At 38.6% G+C, this 19,461-nt stretch overlaps 1 long non-coding RNA gene across 2 annotated transcripts in view; it reads left to right on the plus strand.

Annotated features, from left to right (window-relative positions):
* The first annotated feature begins 3,140 nt into the window (after positions 1 to 3,140).
* The window catches only part of LOC143651497 (uncharacterized), a 153,388-nt gene continuing 137,067 nt past the window's right edge, over positions 3,141 to 19,461 (plus strand). For both annotated transcript variants that reach the window (XR_013159984.1, XR_013159982.1), the window contains exon 1: positions 3,141 to 3,711. This is a non-coding gene — a long non-coding RNA (uncharacterized LOC143651497). The remainder of the gene's footprint in view (positions 3,712 to 19,461) is intronic.

Genomic DNA, 19,461 nt, shown 5'->3' on the forward strand with positions numbered 1-19,461 from the left:
TGTTATAAGGAGAACATTTTCAATGTAACATGATAGGGAGACTAATATAGTAGATATGCTTTGGCTTGATGTGGTTACCAAGTCACATGTGTTGTCAGCAAAGGAATTCTATAACTTGTTTGTGAAGAATGAAAAGATACATGTATTCTTTAGTTCTCTGTTAGAGAGTTTGTAATGAGAATGTGAAAATCCACATAACTTGTCAGTGCGTAGGTTAACATAACTCAGGAACTGGTCTATAATACACACTGGGCCATTTAAATCATTTAAAGCATTGTTTGGCAAACGGTTACACTGACTTGACAAATTGGGACTCCTTGTTAGTTTCAGTGTTGTTTTTGGCTCCAATCTTCTCAACCACCCCCTCTACTCCTAATTTCTAGCTGGATAATAGCACTCTTGAACATATTGAAAAAGATTGTGTGTGGTAAAGCTGTGGGGTGGGGAAAGATAAGCAAATTGTGATGTATTAAAAATTTTAAAGTATATTTAACAACTGTCCTTTGAAATGTGTAGAATATGCCTGATCTGAATTATTTTTAATTTTCCTGAAACCTTGAAACATGAAACAATAAGAGAAAAGGGAGTAGCTGGAATGGAAGTCCCTGGCTGGCCTAAGAGATCGTATTGCCACTCATATGCAAGGCAGACTCAAAGCTCCAAACATGGCCTGCTCCCAGTGGCACTTAGCCACGACCTGGGACTTGGCGGTGAAAACCATCCCACTATCGACCAAGCCAGGATCTGACATCATCACGTCAATTACGACCAACCATAATTTTTGACCTTTTGGAGTACAGAAAGGATAGAATGTTTAGCACAGAATGTCCAGATTTTCAAATTTTTAGATGTAGAAATATATGCTATTAAGTAACCGATCCAAAGTCAGACAACGGATGTAAAGCATGTTTGATCGTAGACTATATTGAGTTTGAAGTAAGTTCAATGAAGCTGTAATTCAAATCTCTTAACAATAGTAAAATTCTTTTTCTTTTAATAGGATGCTATTTGAAAAATTAGAAGTCAAATTATTTCTTAGAGTTTTAAGTTTTGTATTATTTTTCTTGAAGTACCTTATTTTGATATTGTAAAAATATTATAAAATCAACTTAATATGTCACAACATTGGTAATTGTGTATTGGACACAATAAAGTATAGATATAATCATACTTTAAGACTGCTAAAATTTTTAATAAAAGAAAAGATAAATAAATTATACTAGAAAAATTATAGAGAGTAAATTATATTAAATACATTCAGTCTCTGACACAGAAATGTGAACATATATTGATGGGACTGTTGAAATGAGTTTAACCAAATACAGATATACCTGGAGAGGTTCATGGAGAGTGAGTATCTAATGATATTTTGAAGGGAGAAAAAAATATGCCATTAACCTAAATAGCTGGCAGATAGAAGAGAAGAAAAAATTTGTGAAAAATCATTTTAAGTGAACAATTCAGAGTACAGTGGGAGTTTATGTATAGGAGGGAAGCAGATGGAAGCTTTTGAATAGTCATTTTTATTTAAGATTAGGCAGTATAGGGAAAGTAATAGATTTGCATACAGAGCCTGTACCATTGAAATGTTTAACATAATGATTTTTGCTTTTTTTATACCTAAAACAAAGGGTAATCAAGAAAATGGTAGAGGTCATGCATATCAAATAATGAGAAGTGGGGTAGTCAAAGCATACAAGGGTTCAGATTAGGGGCAGGAGAAACATCCCCAGGTGTGTCTCTAGAAAATAAGTGACAAGCTCTGGCAATGGATTAGAAGCTGGGCTTATAAAAAGACTCAGATTTCTGAGCTGGCTGCTGACAGGGTGACACAGGCCTGACTATAGGGAGATAATGGTCTGTTTGTGTGAGGAGGTGTCACTGGAAGAGTGACGGGGACAAACGGAATGGCCAAACCATAAGTCTGCCTATTAACTCCATTAAAAAGAGAATCTTCAGGAGATAATAAGTAACTCTGCAGACCCTCTTCCCACCAGAACAATAAACTCACTGATAAAGACTTTTTAAAGCAATCATTTAAAGTGCAAACAGACCAAATGGAGAAGTATTCATTCAAGAGAGTCTACTAAACCTTGGTAAGAACAGCAAGAGTGAGTGGCATGTAAGCTACACCAGCAGAGGTGGGCAGATGTTTCTCATCCTTCCAAGCCCAGGGCTCCCTTCCTTTACACAGGCTTCCTCAGAGTGTGAAAGCTTTACTCTAGTACAGCAGACCAAGGATGCTGGGACCCTTCTCTAAGGGCTCCACCTAGGGTGAAAGACAGTTCATAAAGACAAAAAAGCTCTGGAGCTCTGCTGTAGGAGACTAACTTTATTTGGAACAGAGCTGAGAGAACTCCATGCCTAAGGACATCATTGAAAACAATCAAGATGTTAATGAAGAGAAATTAAGAAGAAACTAATAGCTCAAGATAAAATCTGAATGGCAGAGCAGCAAGAAGATTAATAGAATTAGAGGAAGAAACAGACATAAAGAGGCCTTCTGGAATGCAGTCAACTCTAGAAATCAGAATGGATGTACACATGCACTAGGCTGCATGACGTCAGTGCCATCGCAGAGAACCTCCAAACTACAATTTTCTGGCCAAATATGGTGGCAAAAATCCTTTAAGCTCCATGAACTTTGAGCACAACCTACAAGCAAATGGTAAAGGGTAGATGTGTGTGTGTGTGTGTGTGTGTGTGTGTTTATGTGTGAGACTGTGTGCATATGTATAATGGTAAGGGATAAAAATATAATTTGCTAAGGGGGCTTAAGCACAACTTTGGCCACCAAGTGGCTTATACTGACCAAAACATAAGTCACACCTAGGTAACCAAACAAAAACATAAAATCAAGAATGAAAACTCTGAGCAGAGGCATTAGAGCATGAACAGAAGTTCAGCTGAGTAACTAACAAGGAAACAAACAAACAAAAAACTTCAACCCTGGCCCAGATGGAGGATGGGCAGGGAAAAGGAAAATCAATATACAGAGTTACTAAAATTTATCATCTTGTTGCAGGCAGCCCCTGTTTGTAAAAGCCATTTCCTGTTGTAGAAGGCAGGCCCCTTCTACAATCATTTTCTCTTTGAAAAGTGTCCCAGGCTTGAAGGATGGTCAAAACTGCACGTAGGCAGGATAAGAGAAGTCCCTGTGAAGCCCCTTCTGCCATATCTGCTCATTAGTTTCTGTAAACTCAGCTTTGCAATCCTTACGTGTCTGATCAGGGACACACAGCCAATCATTTCCCTTGACCATCACCAGTTACCATATTGGGGAAAACCCTGTCCCAAATGAGCCATTTTGTCTATCAAACCTTTTGTCAGCTCCTGTTCAGAGGTTACTCAGCTGAGCCCTACAGCCATAAATGAATAAAACCTACTTCTTGAAACTTCAGAGCCTCGCCCCCAGTTTATTCTGTTTTTGTGTAACATTCCTGGAGGCTGACAGCCTTGTTTCTGGTTTCATGCAACATTTCTGAGGGCTTGTCTGGGATCGAGAGGCCAGTGATATTCTTACCTCCCTTGCCTGTGGCAGCGGCATCACCTAGACTGGAGACCCCACAGAATCCAGTGCCGGCAATGGGGCTTTTCCCCATCTTTTGAATCCCTGACCTTCCCGGCTGAGGCACTTGTCACTGCCAGAGCAGCAACAGATCTGGGACAGTTTCTGGAACCAGGTTCCTGGGAGCACCGCCCATCTGACTGGTAAGCACCTGGGTGTGCCAGTTTCAGCCACTTGTGAAAGGCCAGGGGAGCCTGAGTGGAAGGGGAGCCTGATCACCTCCCAGAGACGATATGAATACCGGTCTCCATCTGGAGGACCAGAGGAAACGGATGTCTTCCGGCTTGGTTTTGGGAAGGGTGGTGAGTGAGGGGCATCAGAGTGTGCGTGTGTGATCTTGTGAGTGAGAGGAAGTCCTGGGCCACAGGAGATGAGCACGAGGCTGCGACTGTGTTTGGACCCTGCAGTTCCTGTGACCCTGCTAAGGGCCAGGCCAGACAGAATGAAGAGATAGTGTGTTCAAAACCCTTGGTTGTTTATCTGTAAGCCTCTCCCTAATCGTTGGTGACACCAGATATGGGAGGGGAAGTCAGTAACACACCATTGCGGGGCGTGATGTCCAACTTTAAGAAAACTCTTACTGATGACTAGGGAGTCAAATTGATTTGACTTAGGAAATTGTTAAGGTCAATGGTATATTTTTTTCTCCCTTCAGAATATCATTAGATACTCACTCTGCATGAATCTCTCCAGGTATATCTATACTTGGTTAAACTCATTTCAACAGTCCCATCAATATATGTTCACATTTCTCTGTCAGAGACGGAATATATTTAATATAATTTACTCTTTATAATTTTTCTAGTATAATTTATTTATCTTTTCTTTTATTAAAAATTTTAGCAGTCTAAAAGTATGATTATATCTGTGCTTTATTGTGTCTAATACACAATTACCAAGTTGTGGCCAACTTAGGAAACTGTGTGAATTAGAGTGGACAACTTTTGGGAAGGATAAAAAGAAATTCTCTTATTTTACTGCTTATTAATACTATGCCTTGTAAATTAAAATTTTCACATTTCAGAGTAAGAGAACAACATCTGTGTAGGGGCTTTAAAATGTATCTTATTAAACAAACAGGCTTATAACAATGTTGATACAAGATTTTGCTACACACAATAACAATTGCATAGTCAACCAAGAAAGTGTTAAGACTACCCTGTTACACAACCATTAAAATTATGAGGCATTATGTATACGCATCATTTCATTCATGTATGCATTTGGAAAACTGGGTACCTACTATATGTAAGGTGCTGCTTAAACACTAATTAGAAAACAGAGATTAATCATCTAAATTTGTAGAGTCTGTTCTGTACAACTGATGTTGCCATTGTGTGACCTTGGTAAGAAACAGTTGAAATGTGCACTCTAGCTGGGAACTATCCTGCCAGAAGGAGGTGTACTTTGATAGCGATATCTAGGTCCCAGGAAGCTCCTTTTGGTCCTTAGCCAGTTCTCAGAGGACCAAACTGGGCCTGGTCATATAAGCTAATTGGAATTTGGCCACTATTGTGTGAAGATATCATTAAAAATAATAATAACGTAAATAAACTGCATGCAAACTGTTAGGGAAAGAAAAAGGAGAAACTTAGGAAAAGAAGAGAGAAAAGAATCTTATGAGAGATGGAGAGCACCTCATCAGAATCTTATGCTCTGCTATGGATCTTAACTAAGGAGACTCTGAATGTTGTCAAGATCACTGTGAATTTTTACTAATGAAACTTGAAATGCTACTTCTGAAACTCTCCAGCACTTCTCTTCAGGTGTTGGTGCCACCTTATTTGGTGATGTAACTATGCTTTATTTTTGAAGACTCTTTTAATTACTGTCTTTTAATTATTTTCTTTAATTACTTTCCTAATAAAATATGTTTTTATGCCACTGAAGTCTGTGTTTTCCATGTATCCCAACCTATAAATTAAATGGCCACAAATATCTCATTGCCTTTCATGCAGCAAAATTGGTACTGTAAGCAGGATTCACATTTCAACATGGCTTCATAGTGGTGAAGGTCAGTAGGACAAATTTTAGAAAATTTGTGCGGAAAATATGGACGGTGTTCTTCTAAATTATTAGGACCATTCTTGATAAATTTGAAGTTGCCAGTTTCTTGTCCTTTTTGTATGCAGAATGTTTTGGATTTGAACATTTTTTTCTCCCTGGTTTGTACTTTCTAATGCCATAAGACACTTGGGAATTTTTAAGTCAGTAACCCCTCTTTAAGATTTACTTGAGATAAATTAACAGTGGAGCATAGCTTTGGACATAGATTAGAGAAAATGTCATTTTTGAAAAAGTCCTCTGAGCTTAGAGTAAAGAACCAAGAAATCCTGGGATGGGATGATTTACCTTACTCCTCACTTGCAAAGGAATGGGTAAAATGCTCGGGATCCTGTGAAGATTGGGGGAATAGAATTAAACAGGGAGAGCCTATTCAGGTTCCTCTGCATCCAGAAAACATTCCATTAGAAAAAGGGAAAGAAATTATTAGAGTGTGTAGAAGAGGATGGGCTTTGTTATCAGAATATAGATAAGTGTGTGAACAGAAAGATGAAGCAATCTCTGAAAAAATGAATTATGGAACGGAATTGGCAGAATTATAAGAAAAACTGTCCATGCTGCAGAAGCAAAATTTTGTTTTGGAAAATCAAATTTGTAATTATCAGTCAGTAGCTGAGAGGCTGCAGTCCATGTGGCCCAATATAAATATAAAAAGAGATAAGGTAAAGTGGACAAAGGGAAAATACATATGGCACTAGCCATTGCCACTGCTGATTGGGACCCTGTTAAGTGGGATGGTGATGTGTGGGTTGAGGAAGATGATGAAAAAGATGGGAATATGTTTGATGAGAAAGTTTTTCAGAAAGAAAAGCATAAATATCTTCCAGAAATAGGAGCTTGCCCAATATGAAAGCGAAAAGAAGAGAAACAGGGCAATCAGAATTGCTTTCAAAACCACTACAAAAGAACAAGAAATAACTGGCATTCTTAGGTATTTTACTCAGAAAACTGGTAAGCCATTAATTGCCTGGATGGTCAGAATTGCTAATGCAGGGGCTGAAGGAGCAGTCCTGGACTATGCTGATTGCATGAAACTTGTAGGAATTAGCATCAATCCCTTTATACAGACTACTTTTCAGGAGTTTAGTTGGCAGACTGGAAAAAGTTCTAATTTGCTGGCATTGGCTGCACAAGGGTGTAATAAGCAATGCCCTGCTGACACTCTGTGACCATGAAATGATTGACCCTGGTACACTTTGTGAGATGCTATGCAGAGATTGAAAAAGGAAGTTATGAAGTCAGCAACTGCTTTGGGAGAGGCCAACACATACCACCTCCTCCCTGTCAGTGCTTCACAGAGAAATGCTATCATTAAGGCTGCACCTCCAGTGTATAAACACTTGATGATGACTTTATTATTAGGACAAACAGGCAATCCACTTAATAATGTCTTAAATAAAATGGCAGAGCTGGGAGACATGGGAGACTTGAATACAGGGGAAGGAAAGACCAAAAGATATAATGGGAGATGGTTCCCCAATACCAGTAACAGGATTTCCTGCAGAGACATATTCCAAGCCCTGCTGGAAGCTGGGGTCAACTGAAAAATTTTTAATGTTTAGTCAGATAATGAGATAAAGAAAATGTATGAAGAAAAATGTAAACCAAGTTATAATCATAAAGTGAATAGTGCTCCTACTCCTGGCAAGAGAGAAGGCCTATGTCCAGCTCCTTTGGCAACTCTGTACCCTCATTTAGTCCCTTTCTTCCAGAAAAAGGGATTAGGCCAAACCCCATTATATTTGACTTCAAATTTGTGGCTCTCCTTTGGTTTTATGTTTTATATTTTGAATTGGGGAAGCTGTTTAATATTGAGAAACTCCTTGCTTGTAAGTTTTACCCTTACAGCTTTTTTTTTTTTGAAAAGAATCTTAATATGTGCCATTAATTCTTACTAAAAAAATTATATATTGATGTTTCAAATATGCACCAACTAAAGCATTTTAAACATTTAATATTATTCTGACAAATTCATAGTGGTAATTGTATGTGTTGAAATGTTTGCTTGAAGTAATGACTTAAATATGAGAGATATAAAGGATGTGCTTTTACTAAAAGGAAAAACAGTAGTTTTGCCCTAAGGAAAAAAAAATTCTGTAACAGAATAAAGAAAATATAATACAAAGCCTCAACAAATATAGTAAGTTGCTGAAGGTTTGGAGAAAAGGAAATTATGGTCAAAGTTAGGAAAAGTTTTAGGTGAACTAAAAGGAAAGGTGTTGGAATCAGTACCCAAACCCTTTAGCTTCCTCCCTTACATGAGTTTGAGCCAGGGGACTTGGTGTGGGTAAAAGACTGGGAAAAAAAGGCTCCCTCAAGCCTCAATGGAGAGGTCCTTACCATGTTGTTTTAGTAACCCCAACAGCTGTCAGAGTCGCAAAGATCATCCCGTGATTCACCACCCTCGAGATGACCCCTGGAAGTGCACCCCTGATCCTGAACACCCAAGGCACATCATTCTATGGAAGCCACTGCGCCCTTCTCCATCGCAGCTGAGATCAGTTGACCAGCTTGCAACTGAGGCCTGAATAACCATCATTGCCCTGCTCTAGCTCACTGGAAGCAGCTAGTCAATGTACTGCTGAAGCCTGAGGAAATCTCTGAGTCCTGCTTCAGTCACCCTGGAAGCTGACTGATCTATGCATGGCTGAAAATTGAGGAACTGACACATGGACATCCTGGCCTACCTGGTCTGTGGACTAATTGTTTTTCTTGCTCTTTGTGCTTGTCTTTCATTTAGCAGTTTTAGCCTTCCTGGAAATAGGTTTCCTGGAGTTCTTCCCCAAAATTAACTTTACTCTGATCTGCTGGGATCCCTCTTACCCAGTTAAGTTCCCCCTTCCTAGCTGCTGCTCAGAGTGTGTGTCTCCATTCCTTCCCTGAGGCTAATTTTATGCTCTTGTAGTGGCACTCCCCATAGCCAGCATCATGCGCCTCACTCCTCTGTTTCTGCTCGCCATGGTCATAAACCCTTTCAAGGGGAATGACACATGCCAGACATGCTAAAGACCACCTATGTTGGGTAAAAGGTGGAAACTATAACCAGTATTCATTCTAGGGCAGTTCTCAGATTTGCATTATTCTGTATGCATCCTAAAGGAAGGCCCCCCAGTATGGTATAATCCCACCTTGCCAGGTTCAGCAGTGCTGTTTTCACTACTCTAGGGTCGCAAGGCTATCGCCATAACCCCTAAAAAGGGAAACAGTTCCCAAGTCCACCTGACCTTCCACGCATGTACAGTTTCACCCTCCACCCAATCCGACACCTTTCCCGGTGCAGTCCTCCTGGTAGTGCACTGCATATGAGAATAGTGGGCAGCTCTTGGCTGTGCTGAGCTGGAGGCATCCTGGGACCTGGGACCATGCAGTTTTCTCTTGCCCAAAGCTATGAGCTGGGCCTTCACTGGAGAAAAAAGACCTGGATTTCCCAAAACATGTGGCCAGAGCTGGGGCCCCACTAGCAGGTGAGGGAATCCCAAGGCAGGTGCTGTGCATAGAGACCAGGGGACATATGCTGTCAGGGAGACAGACTGGACCCTCTTGGGGGGCATTACCCCTCCCTCACTTGCAAACTTCACATCACCCTGCTTGGCCTCGGACAATGGTTGGTTAGCCAAAGAAGGGTAAGATTCCTCAGGGAAGGAACAACCTAAGATGGGCACAGACACAAAGGGGCCAACAGGAAAAAACTTGGGGTCAAAAAAGGTAGGGAACAGACCCTCACCCCCTCAAATTTGCAGGGACCTAAACCCTGCATGGCTACCTTGTTTCCCATGCTCAGCTCAGATCACGACATATCAACACCTGCAACAAGAAGAGGGTGAGACATAGGTGATGCTATTGCCCACTGGTGTGGGCAAGTATCAAAAGGGGGAATGTTGCAGGCAGCCCCTGTTTGTTAAAGCCACTTCCTGTTGTAGCAGGCAGGTCCCTGTTTACTCGGGCCATTTCTTCTTTGAAAAGTTTCCCAGGCCCTGAGTTTGGTCAAAACTGCACATAGGGAGAATAAGAGAAATTCCTGTTAAGCCCCCTCCACCATATCCGCTCATTTGCTTCTGTAAATTTAGTTTTGCAATCCTTCCAGGTCTGATTGCCAGCGCACAGCCAATCATCTCCCTTGAGCATTGCCAATTACCATATTGGGAAAAACTCTGTCCCAAGTGAGCCATTTTGTCTATAAAATCTTGTGTCAGCCCCTGCTCAGGGCTCAAACTTTCAGAAGCTACTCTGCTGAGCCTTATGGCCATAGACAAATCAAACCCATTTCCTGAAACTTCAGAGTCTCTATCCCGGTTTGTTCTGTTTCTGTACAACATTCCCAGAGGCTTACAGCCTTGTTGTTGGTTTCGCCCAACAATCTAAAAGATCCGAAATCAGTAATGTAAACTTGCACATTAAGAAACTAGAAAAAGAAGAGCAAACTAAATCCAAAGCTAGCAACAGAAAGGAAATAATAAAAACTAGAATAGAAATTAATGAGTCAGAGAATGAAAAAGATAGTGAAGAAAAGCAACAAAACTAAAAGATGATTCTTTGAAAGAAATCTACAAAATTAAACTTTTATCTATAATGACTAAGAAAAGAATGAGATGACTGAAATTGCTAAAACCAAGAATAGAAGAGATAAATTCACTACCAAGTTCACAAAAATAATAAGGATTAGAAGAGTCCACTCTCGATAACTGATGAAATTAACAAATTCCTAGAAAGGCACAAACTACCAAAACTGAATCGAGATGATTAGAAAATCTAATAGAGTTCTAAGTACAGAGATTGAATTGTTAATGAAAACAGAAAACTAACCACAAGGAAAATCCCATACTCAGAGGGTTTTAATGGTGAGTTTTACCAAGAATTTAAAGAAGAATTAATGCCAATTTTTTGTACCCTCTTAAAAAAAAATAGAAGAAGATGGAATGCTGTCCAAATCATTCTATCAGGCCAGTGTTACCCTGATACCAAAATCAGACAACAATGTTACAGAAGAAAAAAATACAGACCAATATTTGTAATAAATATAAATGCAAAATTTATCAACAAAATACTAGCAAACCTTATCCAGCAACATATAAAAAGGATTGCACACAATGACCATGTGGGATATATCCTTGGAATGCAAGGTTGATTTGATATCTGAAAAATAAATTGCTGTCATATATTAAATGATAAAATCTTTATGCTTATCTCAATATATGCAGAAAAAGTATTTGATACTTGATATTTTCATGATAAAAAATATACAACAAACTAGGAAATGGAATGAAACATCCTCCTTCTGATAAAGGGCATATAAGGAAAAAGAAAAAGCTCAAATAACGTCGCACTTATCAATGAAAGACCAAACACCTACCCCCTAAGATCAGGGACAGGACAATGATGTCTACTTTTGCTTCAACTATTTAACATTGCACTGGAGTTCTAATGAAGACAAGTAGGCAAGAAAGATAAATAAAAGGCATTCAGATTGTAAAAGAAGTAAATCTATATCTACTAGAAGATGACATGAGCTAGTCTATAGAAAATTCTAAGAAATCTACTAAAAAACTGAACTAATAAAGCAGTTCAATAAGGTTGCAGGATAGAAGAGCAATATTTTAAAAAATCAGTTTTATTTATACACACTGGCAATGAACAATTGGAAAGAAAAATAATAAAGAATTCCATAGTGACTGTAGTGGCTGTTTGAATGTTTCAAGATCTCACAGAGGAGTTTTAATTCATCATCTGTCAAGACCTTTGCATTGAGGTCTAGATGGACCAGGTTTCTGTTACACAGAAGAACTTCAGAGAGGTTTTCACAGGAAGATTCATTGAAGTAGCAGTAAGTTAATACTAGGGCTTCCAGAGCGCAGTCTGGGTGATGTAAAGTCTCACAAACAGGTCTATCCTTTTATCCAAGTGGTTGTGTGCTACATTAAGATGGTTCAACTTCTGTTGAACTGTTTAGGACTGAAATGACGACTTCACAGTCATCAGCTGAGAAGCAATGCTTTGGAAGCAACTTTTGTTCTATGTTGTACCTTGGCTTGTTCAAGAAAAACTTTTCCTCATTGTGTGAAAGTTCCATGTTACTGAGGTTCAGGAATTTCGCATCTGGGTTATGTATGAAAGCCTCAACTGTCTCCAGAAAAGGAAACATTATTTAACCCAAGTTTTTGAAGGCAACAACAATTGGGATGTCTCAGCTGATGACACATAATAACAAAGGCACATTCATCAAGGCCACTGTCAACTTGCAGTTCTCTGAGATGTTCATTTGTAGTAAGCACAGAGAAGGCATGATGCCACTGGAGGAGATTATAGCATTAGCATCACATAGAGTTGTACCTATTCTCCTTTTTAAAGTCATTTTGGATGGAAAGCTGAAGTTTTCTCAAGCCAGAGCAGTGCTTGAGGAAGTAGGCAGAAACCATCATGTCCACATTGTTCATGATCGAAAAGTTAACTTTTTGGAAGTAGTCCATGGCCTGCTTCACAAAGGCATCATCCTGCATCTCAAACAGACAGTAAAATAACGTCATGAAATTTATCTATCCCTGAAGATGTTCATGCTCACTTAAGTTCTTCAGGTGCTGATAAAGCTGCTGCTTTATCTCCAGGGACAGCTGGAAGCCAAGGAATGGATCCAGCCTCTGTTCTCCCTTTTCATTTAAAAGGCCAAACATAAAATATCCCCCCAAAATCCAATGCAACTTTGTATTCTTTAAATAGGTCCATAGCAGTGCCTCCAAGTATTCAATGGCTGGGTAGAGGTGATCACTGGGATTCTTTAGCAAAAAGAGCATAGCAGCACAGAAGTCTACCATCATTTTTTAGACTTCTCTGAACATTTAGATTATTTTCGAGGCCTTGTTTTTCTCTCTTCTCAATCAAAATTTGCCCCTCCTATGACTCTGCAGCAGAAAGCATTTTGCTGCATTTGGTACGTCCTCCGAACAATTTGTAGACACCAGGTGCACTGAAGTACAGATCACTCTGGTCTCTTAGTGTGATTGGTATGGCTCTAACATCCCATGGGCTGATTTGAATACATTCTAAAAAATACTAACTGAGAACTTTTCAAGCCCACCTACCCCCTCCCCCCATCACTGAGTAGGATGACTCTCTGCAACATTCCTACATTACAATTACTTTTCCATAATTTTGTGGCTTTTGGAGTTTTGTTATTATTGATAAAATTCTAAGAATTACAAAATTCTCCCTTAACTTAATGATCTTGCTTTTAAAACTATAGATAGGACTAGTGGGAATCTCTACAAAACTAAGGGATGATTAACTGCACATCCCTTAAAGAATTTCCCTATCATGCAGTTAGTTATTTTCACTATAATAATGATATGCAATAACTTCATTAAAGACAAGATATATAGGGGGGGACATGGTGGCTCAGCAGTCAAGAATGCTTGCCTGCCATGCCGGAGGACTGGGGTTCGATTCCCGGTGCCTGCCCATGTAAAAAAAAAAAGACAAGATAAATAGAAGATTAAAACTATGTGTGTATAGAAACTTTTAATGACACGCATACTCCTCCTGTTTCTTGGGGCTCCAGGTTTCTCAACCTCAGAACAGATAGATGCTGACATAGTTCATTGAATTCTTTTTTTGACACCCTAAGGAGGGAGCAAATCCCTCCCTTAACTCATTCTACTTCAGCACTAGAGCAGCTCTTCATTACCTGAGGCTGTAGACTTCTAGAAGGTGAAAAAGATGACCCTGGGTGGTGAATAGAGAGGCTCCAAGTGTGGGAGTAAATTTTTTGCTAATTGAATATAAAGGCCGAGTTAATTTTTCCACTTCACTTCTTTTTTATATATAGCAATGAAGGAAGAATGCTGGCCAAAGCCATTTTAATTTTTTTGAAGTAATATCAAACTTAAAGAAAATATGAAAGAAATGTTCAGATAATCCCCTTACCCAGATTGCCAAATTGCTAACAGTTGCTGCATTTGATCTATCAACCCACCTCTCTCTCTCTTTCCCTCTCTCTTGTTACCTTGATTAAGTTGATATCTTTCATATTTCTCTAATTTTTGTTTGTAGTGGATCAGCATTTTGTGAGGCGAATCTCCAATACTACACCAATACCCATTCCTCATCGCATCTTTCACCTAACCTTTGCATCCATTGTTGACTCCCACCTGGATCAAATACTTACTGAACTTTTTAGTGAAATTTCAAAGATCATGTCATACTGGACTACAAAATGAAGCACTTCTTATTTGATTATTGTTCTGCTTTAGGTTGAATCCACCATGGGAAGAGACACTTGAATGAAAGGCAAGTTATGAGTATTACTGGTAATATGAAGTAAATAGAACAAAATGAATTCATTAAACTGCAAAGGAATTCCTACCCAGATCAAATATTTCATCCTCAATATAAGATTATTCCCTGTTTATGTATGATTCTGTTGTTAATGACTTTCATTGTTTGAGAGATAATTATTACTTTCTTTAATAAATTCTCTCTCAAAGAATGGGCATGTACGTGGTATATATGCTGTTTTTCATCTGTGAAGGGGGTGCTAATAACCTACTCTCACTTGGACCACTCATTTTCTGTTGTACTGTGTTTTCTTTTGCTTCCCAATTCTATAATCCACTACCTCAAGCCAATATGTGCTTTTATTTTGTACAGTACTTTATTTACCAACTATTTATTAACAACCTAATATGTTAATGCACATGGTAATCATCTTCAACAAAATAGTAGCTACCTGAATACTGCAATGTATAAAAAGATAATAAATTGTAAGTAGGATTTATCCTAGGAACACAAGGTTAGTTTAACATGTATAAAACAATTATGTGATGTACCCTATTAACAGAATAAATGATGATGTTAACATGATGATATCATTAGATACAGAAAGAGTCATTAAAGCGATCATTCATTAAAAACAAAACCTCTCAAAAAACAAGGAATAGATGGGAATTTCCTCAATATAATAAAGGATTTCGGCAAAGATACTACAGTTAACATTGTACTTAATGGTGAGAGAGTAGATGATTTTCCCTAAAACCAGGACAAGAAAGGATGTCCCCTTTCGCTATTCCTATTCTTTATTGACTGTTGGGGCTAGTGAGTATAATCAGGTAAGAAGAAGAAGTAAAGGCATCCAAAGTTGACAGAAAGAAAGGAAACTCTCTTTATCCATGGACAGTATGATCCTTTTTATAGAAAGTCACACATGCACTAACACAGATACACTCATAAGAATGGTAGCATGCTCAAGAAGGTCATAGGAGAAAAGGTCCACATACAACATAAAGAAGTCTGAACGATTAAAAAAAAAATCTTAACAAAAAAGTGGCCAGAAATGAAAGAATGGTCAAGAAAAGCTATAGAGAAAAACAGCAGCAATTCCTGAGGGAGGACTGTTTTCTGGCCCAAAATGTGACCTGCACAACTTCACAGGTGGGCTGGCAGGACTATTTGGGGAAGATGTTTGTTGTTCAGAATCCTCTCTCTTCAAATTAGGAGGGCCAGAATGGCATTCCTGCACCTCATTCTTAATTAGTATCAGTATTAAAATATAACAGGTTTTAGTGGAAATGAAATTGAATGTCAAGGGGAATAATAAAGTGTTTGTTTACAAGTACTTGTATATTTTCTTATGTAAAAACAAAGCAAAACATTTTATTCCTTCAGGAAATTTTCTTAAGTCAGATTACTATTCCCTGCTATTTCCCTTGGGTGTAGTAATTTGTTTAGCTCATTTCATAATCAACAAGCCTAGGGAATTAGAATGAGGAAACAAAGAAGAGAGAGCAACAGCGTATTTATTATATTTAATGTGTAATGTTTCATGAGAAATAGTAACTTTATCGTTGCCCTGTTTTTCCCTAGGTAGGAGGGCAAGTTGGGGATCCAACAAATAGAAGGTGAATGTATTTCAGTCAGGGACTTTTCCTCCTTCCAAATAACTGTTTGATATAAGAAAAAAAATTGTGCGATTTTAATGCATAGAAATAAATATGGAAGAAAAGGGAAACATTCTTTTCTAGAAAGATCAATTATGACAAGACTATTTCTACATAAATTCATGCATAATATTATCTTAGCCTAGTGCTATTAAATTTTCTGGCAGTTTAGCTAATAGTTTCTGTTTCGATTCTATGATTTTGAGCAACTCTAGTTGTAGATTGGCTTCCTGCGTGATGAACAGAGGAGATCTCCTACTATTTAGCTATCATGTATTAGTATGTATTTATCATCAAAAAGTGATATGAACTACAGTCTATAGTCCTTATTGGGAATAAAGATGAAAGAGACAAGGTTACTAAAATTTGAGCTGTTACGTTTTAGTTGTAAATGATTATCTTGTTTTTCTGATGTTTATATAAGTAACTAAGAGAAAAAAAATGCCTGCTTCCCAACTCGTGAACCTGAGGGTTTGATTTGAAATGTAGAAAAATAAAACTTCATACTGACTTAATTCTAATTCTACTTACTGGTATTAGTGTTATCCTAGGGACATGCAACAATTTGAGATTTCTCAAAAGAGGTTGGAAACCAGCGCTGTAAAGTCAGGAAGAAAGAAGAAATATTCAGGGGCAGTGAAGGGGAAACAATTATGGTAGCTATTTTTATTAAAAATAACTAAGGAATACAATATTTGAGGGATGAGGAAATCATTGGATGGATTCAAAAAGGGGTTTCTGGGTAGGCTTTTGAGATAACTAAGAAGACATAGCAAAACTGACTGCCAGAGAGCCACTGCAGATGTGACACCTGGAAGCTGTGGAGACAAGTGACCACCATCATCCCAGCTGTGATGGAGGGACAGGAGAGCAGATTAAGAAGCTGCTGATGCCGCAATAACCACTTGATATTTTGGGTCAGCTCTGATGCAGTCACAGCTATCTCTCAACACTCATGAAGAAATATTGCCAGAGACTGGATAATGTTTCTCCATGACCTTGTTTGCCAGATGAAAGCAATGAGAGACGCAGGCAGATGACCTTCACATCTTTCCAAACGTTCTAAATTTTTCTTCAGTATCTCTAGCTAACAGATGTTAATTCACATCAAAAACCATAGCTGCAAAAGAGATTTCATTAAGGCACACTGGAAGAGTATGGAATATTTTTCTAAATATAGATTATTCTGCTCAGATAATCTAAGGAGATGACACAACAAAAGTTAAAGCAGGAGACAAGGCAAAGATCAGGACTGTGTCTGTCGAAGGACCTATTTGGGAAGATCATAGAGAAAATAACATTTAATAGGTTCTTATATGTTTTCTATAATATTTTAATTCCCTCCCTTAATTCACTATTTAGTTAAATCTTTTACATGCATCATGACTTTGCGGTGGCATGGATTAATGGAAATGTGCAGAACGGACTGCAGTGAGTTAATGGAAGTGGTGAGTAAAGGAAACCTGACATTTCCCATCAATGGTGCGCCATATAATAGCATTATGTTTTTGTGAGTTCAGTTAATGTGAATCAGTCTCGGATATCTGACTCAGTATTTAGGTACAAACTTAAAATCACTCAAATTAAATTCTGTATGACAGCCCATGGTAGATTTGCCCAACAAATGCCACTCCGTGAAGTGTTTCTGCTATGAACTGAGCTGCCAAGAACAAGATTTGAAAATTCAAAATCTGCCCGTAGAAGTCAAGTAAGACTTCACAAACGAGCTTAAGTGTGATCTCTGTCTTTAATGTGATTTCTCCTGTTTTTCAGAATTTCAGTTGTGTCTTCACAGTGAAATGGTACAAAGTGCCCGCATATTAAAAAAAAAGATTTTTAAAGCTAGACAATTCATTTTGAACTCACTAAGGATAACCAAAAGAATCTCCTCCACTATTCTCAAGGATATGTATGAGGAAATGAGGAGATCTGATAAAAGGGAGATTTGAAGAAATTATCTCTTTTGTAGTTGTCTACATACTAGGTCTCCATGAAAGCCTGCCATGGAATTGTACCATGGAGGTTTCCCTTCAAGAAAAAACTTTTCCTTCAGCTTTGATGAGTTCAGTGAGCTTCCAGCCTCAAGCTGCAGCTCATTTAGAATCTTCTACCACTCTAGAGGAAAGGACTCATTCTTCTTAGGCAGCTAAGAAGTAGCAGCTGGCAGTGACAGCACAGCAGGGTACTAGGGTCTGGACAGTGCTTCCCAACTAGTTTGCTAAATTGCATAGGTGTTACTACCCATTAAACTCCTAACTCTTCCTCAATATTTACATCCCAGATTACCTGAACTGATATCCCATATGTTATAGCTTGCTAGCTGCAAGAATGCAATATACCAGAAATGGAATGGATTTTAAAAGAGTAGTTTAATAAGTTGCTAGTTTACAGTTCTAAAGCCAAGAAAATGTCCCAATTAAACAAGCCTATAGACATGTCCAATCTAAGGCATCCAGGAAGAGATACCTTGGTTCAAGAAGGCCGATGAAGTTCAGGGTTTCTCTCTCAAGTGGAAAGGCACATGACAGACAAAGTCAGAGTTTCTTTATCATCTGGAAAGCCACAGGGTAAACACAGTCAGGGTTCCTCTCTCATGTGGAAGGGACATGGCAAATATGGAGTCATCTGCTAGCTTATTCTCCTGGCTTTCTGTTTCATGAAGCTCCCCAGAAGGCGTTTTCCTTCTTCATCTCCAAAGCACTGACTGATGGACTCTGCTTCGTGGTGCTGCAGCATTCTCTGCTCTCTCTGAATCTCCTTCTCCAAAATGTTTCCTCTTTTATAGGACTCCAATAAACCAATCAAGACCCACCCAAATGGGTGGAGACATGTCATCACCTAATCCATTTTAACAACCACTCTTGGTTAAATCACATCATCCAAGGAGATGATCTTATTACAGTTTCAAACATGTAGTATTGAATAGGGATTATCTACCTTTATGAAATGGGATTTTGATTAAAGCATGGCTTTTCTAGGGGGCATACTTCCTTTCAAACCAGCACACCATGGGAGGCATATTTCACCTGCATTTATGGAATGAGGGCTAAAAATAAGAGGAGTATCTGCATGTATGGAAAGCAGAAAGGGTTTTAGGAGCAGCAAGTTGTACTTCCACTGACAAATGGAAACCTTGAAGATCTGTGGGTCAAGTGAGCCCTTGAAATTTAGTCATGCCTCTCATGTCTAAGGGAGTAACTTGCTGCCAGAGAAGAGGTAGCTTTGACACAAAGAAGCTGGAGGTGTACTTTTGATGCAGAAACTCAGTGAGGAGGAGGGCATGAATAGTCCATTAGGGATTGCCTGACGCCTATTAGGGAAGGATACTGTTGAAGATCCCCAGTTGAATGGCATCTGAGGAACCCATAAGCCATCATAGTGGGAAACAATGCAGCTTTGGGGTTTCTGTCATACCCAAAGGACACCTTCTAAAGAATACAATTGCGTTATGAAGCTAAGACCTTTTTTGCTGCTTACATGCCCCCTCCCTCCACTCCAGGTATGGAGAGAAAGGAGGCAGAATAGTGAGTGGAAAAGAAGAGATGAGGTTATACTGAAGAAATAGGATAAATCAAAAAAAAAAAAAAAAAAAAAAAAAAAACAACTACTCTCCCTTACAGCAGATTCTGGCTGTATTTAGACCCACTTAGGAAAAGAAAGAATTTTGAAGTACAGAAGAGACTAGTACTTGTATTATTGATTTAGCTGGCCTTTCTGACACCTGAAAATGACCAGAAAAGCAATATAATCTCCCTTGAAAGCTAATCAAAGAGAAAAGAATAAACCAATAAAGCAGGTTTTAACACTCAGTATTGAACTAATTAAATAAACAAGTATGGTTGCCTCATATTCAGCTAATAAACTAAATTTGTATGTAGATGACAAATGGATCAAAATTTGGCAAAT

Source organism: Tamandua tetradactyla, chromosome 12 (assembly GCF_023851605.1).
Source record: "Tamandua tetradactyla isolate mTamTet1 chromosome 12, mTamTet1.pri, whole genome shotgun sequence".
In the NCBI taxonomy this organism is placed as follows: Eukaryota; Metazoa; Chordata; class Mammalia; order Pilosa; family Myrmecophagidae; genus Tamandua; species Tamandua tetradactyla.